Source organism: Cyprinodon tularosa, unplaced genomic scaffold (genome assembly GCF_016077235.1).
Source record: "Cyprinodon tularosa strain WSP-4 unplaced genomic scaffold, ASM1607723v1 ctg279, whole genome shotgun sequence".
In the NCBI taxonomy this organism is placed as follows: Eukaryota; Metazoa; Chordata; class Actinopteri; order Cyprinodontiformes; family Cyprinodontidae; genus Cyprinodon; species Cyprinodon tularosa.
In genome coordinates, this window is record NW_024038984.1 from 22,671 (window position 1) to 27,987 (window position 5,317).

General features: G+C 37.2%; 1 long non-coding RNA gene across 1 annotated transcript; it reads left to right on the forward strand.

Annotated features, from left to right (window-relative positions):
- Nucleotides 1-4,225: 4,225 nt before the first annotated feature.
- LOC119786787 lies at nucleotides 4,226-4,945 on the forward strand. The gene is made up of 2 exons (XR_005281233.1): nucleotides 4,226-4,263; nucleotides 4,711-4,945. It is a non-coding gene; the product is annotated as an uncharacterized LOC119786787 (long non-coding RNA).
- Nucleotides 4,946-5,317: the final 372 nt, after the last annotated feature.

The window sequence follows — 5,317 nt, forward strand, 5'->3', positions numbered from 1 at the left end:
GTTCTATTTAGAAAGCTTTATCCTCTTGTATCTAATCCATTCAAAAAGGACTGGCCCTCGGTCCTCCAACCAGGAGCCATCTCTGACACTGAGCTTCACCTAATTTACTGCAAACATCTGGGGTCATTTGCTTCTTTATTTTAACAAGAAAAGGCGGAAAGCTTGTCCTGGCATCTAGAATTCCCAGGGTCATAAAACACAAGATAAGCTCTCACAGACAGCTTGTGGAATGCGGGGGGCCTCACCATCCCTGGTTGTTTATTCTGGAAGACTTTTGACCTTCTGTAAACCAAGCAGAAATCTCTCCTGCAGGCTTAAATAATGTTCGCCCCCAGGAGATACTCATTTTATGGCCTGTGCTCTAAATACTTACCCATTAGTAGTTTTAAATCATTAACACAGCCTTGTTCAAAATTAAGAAATATGTTCAAGTGAGAGTGTTTACACATGCCATAAGATTAACTGTAATAAAGTCTAAAAATAATCATTTTTCTTTAACAATACCTAAAAAATCTTATCTGTGCAAATAAGCCTTAAAACAGATTTATGTAAACATCCTGTCTGGTAAACTAGGCCATGAAAATACAATATCTAAGTTTGGCTACTGCTCTCTAATGAGAATATCTTAGTGGCACTCATCAGACGTAAGAAACTACTCATTTGATTATTTGCTTCGATGTCGCAATACATCATACTTTCATAAAATCATGCAACATACTCTACCCTATCTGTGGACATTGTTATTTGCAAAGTAGGTGTTGGATAAACAAATAAAAGTGCTTTAATGTTGCTTTAAAGAAACGGACTTATCCTCACTAAAGATACCTGTAGCAGTTTCCGTTATCAAAATCGGACATGCTCTACAGCCAATAATATTTAGCAGTGTAGCCACCCCTCAGGAAGTGGTCTAACCCACACACCCAGTTGTGAGGAAGTGCAACGATTTTAGCATAATTTGACCTATGGGTAGTGATGCCATGCTGCAGCAATATATAACTTAAAGTCATTGTGACCAATTTTCTTTTTGCATTTTCAGATTTGTGCAGAATTCCATCGAATAACAAATATGAATTTAAAGAGTACATTTTATTCTGCATTTGATAAGTACATGCCACGGCTAATGATGATGTACCGTGAGAAAGCGGCCCGCACTGGCAAAACTTCTGAATTGCTAAGAAACATCTTCAGGACCTATGATCTCCTTGTATGTAACATTTCCTACCTCATGACAATTTGTACTATAGTATTATTTAATATATGCATATGATTAATATTCTGCTTATTCTGCAATTCTGTCTTCCCATTACCCACAATCCCTCTTTCTTCTAGGAAGACGTTAATGTTAACAGCAGAAGCACAATTGCTCTGCAGGCACTTCCTATCTTCCTGCGTGAAGATGCTGCTGGATTTTTTAAGACCTGGAATGTAAGTTTATGATTCAACTAGGGCTGCAACAACGAATCGATAAAATCGATAAAAATCGACTTTTAAAAGCGTTGGCAAAGAATTTCATCATCGATTAGTTGTGTCGCGCGATTAATGCGTCATCCACCGCCACCGTCATCACTGCCACTTGACTGAAACGGGGGAAGAAAAAAAAATTACGGCAGAGCGAGCCAGCGCTGCAGGTGCCAGTGTGCCACTTTGTCGCTATATTTAGCGACTTTTCAGACCCCTCCAGCGACTATAAAAAAAAAAAAAAAGTGAATAGTGACAAATCTGGCAACTTTTTACGGTGTCACTGGTGGCCTTTGGAGACTCTTACGTGAACGCATGTATCGTTCCTACACTGCCGTGAGGCGCCTCCCCCATCTCAACCCCGTTCTCCCACAGGAGTCCCTCTCAGAGCTGCAGTCAGAGCCGCAGGATGTTTCAGAGTCCAGACTGCAAATGAAGCGCGCATGCGCCGGGATTGACGGCACAAGTTGATCACAATAATTAAAACAGCCTTTATAAATAAATTAACTTGCAAATTATGAGGGCAAGGCTTTTAAAGTTTAAATCTTCTGGCAAAGATAAAGTAAAGAAGATCCTGCAATTTATGGAAGTAAAGCAGAATAAAATCCAGCAAGATCAGTAATATGTCAATTAATTATATGCCACATTCCCATGTAAATATCTGTCTTTGGAGGATGTGTTTTTTAGCACCCCTAGTTCTCTCATTTTTATTCCAAATACAATTTATAATTTGAATCACAGGCTATTTTTATCTCTATGGTTCAGTATTTTCTCAAGTAGCAACTTTAACTGCTATACTTTCCTGTCTTAAAAGGCAGAACTCTTCTAGTCTAAAAAAACTCATTTGTTGAAATGGGGGGACCTATTGTTTTAACCCCTTAGGGGCTTTTAAAAACAAAAATGCCTTTTTTTGCGCTTTATGAAACGAAGTAGCCTATATTTTGTGGATGTACAGCTACATTTCTCATGTAAGTTTGCGTAGTTTTAACACAAACATTTATTTTTCATATTGCACCAGTACAGTTAATGAGCAACCTGTACTTGTGTGCTTGTTTGTTCTGTCTAAAATGTTTATTTTGGAATAAAGAGGTTAATATAAAAAATATTTTTTGTCCGATTCATTGATTAATCGAAAAAATAATCGGCCGATTCATCGATTTTTAAAATAATCGTTAGTTGCAGCCCTAGATTCAACTGTGTGTACTCTTTTACTCTTTCTTTTTCTTAGTTTGTGTATCTCTATAAATATATTTTTTTTCTATTTAACCCTCTGTTACTGCCAAAAGACAACAACCACAACCCTCGTCCTAGCCACCAGAAAAGCTATTAAATCACACTGTACTACAGTAATTCTCCAAGAATGTCATATTTGGGAATTTTACCTGAAGTTTTCATTCACTGGTGTTTCATATTAAATACACATGTAGTGTTTTTCATTCACTGCTCTACTCATTAACTAATTACTGTCATGTCATCTTTAGGCAGAAGACATTGACCTGCCAGACCTCTCGGATACAACTGTAGCTGTTCTCACCATCGGCTTCGCCAGACCCCATTTACTGGGGCACGTGCCCCAGTATAAATGAGCTGTGCCCCAGTATAAATCTCATGAATATTTGCAACAGTGATACATTTTTTTAATGCATCAATTTAGATAATTCCAACGGGAGAAGACGTATATTTCTACTCAAATGCGCAGCAAGTTTGTCGTTAACTCCAAATTGAGGATGTAATAGCGCCCCCACGTCAGCGCATGTCACTAATAAATTTACGTTTTTTAATGTTTGCTGTAGAGAATGAGAATGAAGGTGCTGGAGTAGGAAAGGGAGGAGGAGGCGAGACTGACAGGCAAGAGACAGGAGATACAGGAGAGAGACAGGTGAGAGACAGGAGGGACAGGACCATGAAGGTGATGAGGGAGCAACAACCAGCGTCCACAAACAAGAAGGAGACATTAGTGACTTAGGGGGAAAGCATGATGGTCCTAAACAAGTGAAGTTGTCCCACTATCCCCAGGACAAATTTGGAGTAAAAAAAACTTTAATTTAATTCAAAATGGTTTGAAAGATTTTCCTGGTTGAAAAGAAAGCCTTGTCATCAAGGATATGCAGTGTGTTTTCAACTTGCTTGATAACACCATGTTCCCCACACTAATGCAGGTCATCTAGACCTCCCTCACAATCACAATTAACAGCTGGAGTTGTGAAAGGTCATTCAGTGTGTTGAGAAGGATCCACATTTGGCTGAGGTGCACAATGGGACAAGACAGGCTCCATCATCTGGCTATTTTATCAGTTGAAAAGGAAGAACTTTCTAAGCTGAGTCACAGTCTAGTGATTGACCGCTTTGCAAAAATGAAAAATAGGAGGTAAACTTTAATGCTCAAAAAATAAAAGAAAAACTTAGTTCGGGTTGAGTTAATCTTTCCCCTGAACTAAAACTCTGTAACCTAGGAATTAATGATTACTTCAGAATGTGTATAAGGAAACTTTTTATTTGTCAAAGTTGGTGATGTCTTATTTTTTATAGCTGCAATGTTGAAAATGTTCATGTTTGTTAAAACAAATATGCTCTTATACTCATTAATATCTCAACTGGTAATTTTGGTAGTTATGTATCAGGGTGGGGCAGTGTGCTTGTCTGTATTTGTGTATGGAAGGAGGGGCATATGCACTAGGGGGCCAGTGCCCCAGTAAAGCTTTGTGCCTAGCAACGCCCCTGGTTCTCACTGTCTCGAATGATACAGTCTCCCTTGTGAAGTTTGTTCCTGCAATACATTCTATAGTTCTTGAGGGAGAGATTGTGGTATGTGATATACTATAGCACAGTTAACAGAGACATTCATTTTGCTTTTTGGCTTGATTTATGCACTACATCTACAGTATCCCAAGAAATTGACATATACATTCAATTTTATTCAGAAAGTTGTAATGGGTTTGGATGACCTGAAGCGGTTACCTCCGAGACTGCTTAGCCTTAAAAATGATCTGATGATGGATGAGTAAGCAGTCTGCTTAAAAGAAGTCGTTGTTACTACCAGCATGGTGATACTCAAGCAACCATTTTGTCTTTGTTTTTTGTTTTCGCTTTTTTATTAATGTTGGCCTATTATTGTTGGCCTATTATTTTTGGATCGGCCTATTATGTTGGCCAATTTTTCGTTTTTTGTGGATACAGAGAAGCCGATGTTTCAGAAGGCAGCTTTGAACAGACCTGCAGATTTGTAATTGTTTTTGTTCTTGATCATTTCAGTGTTTGGCTTGAGGTCCCAGAGTTTCGTACGGAAATGCTTTGGTCTGCCTTGAAGTCACTGGGAACTAAAAGATCTTTTACGGTTTTATTTGCTGAATAAATAAAACCATATTTATTCAGCATTTTGATTGAAAATGTGGTTGTTATTTATTTTATTTTCTGTATTAACCCCATTGCTGGGGACATTGTTCTGAATTCTAATGGAATTCATAAATAAATGGAATCTGCAGTAAAATTGTCTTTTGAATATTTTTTTATTTGAATCATACAAATAAAATATATTTGATTTTGAGAAAAATTGCTAACATATACAGGCAATAAAATGTGTTTAAATACAGTTAAGTCAACTTAAAAATATAAAAGGCTGAATTGACAATGTTTAGGTCTGAGAAACTGAATGAGTTATGGTGATAACATGATTATTAGGGGTGATAACTTAAAAAAATCAACTCCGTGTCCAGTGTCAATTTTGTTAGTTTTAACATTAGTTTCAAAATTATCAGGTTCATTAAACTTATCAAAAATTTAAGTATTGATTACTTAAAATGTTAGTTTGTGAAATTATTATGTTTCAGTTCATCAACTTCCTCAAAATAAATGAGTGTGA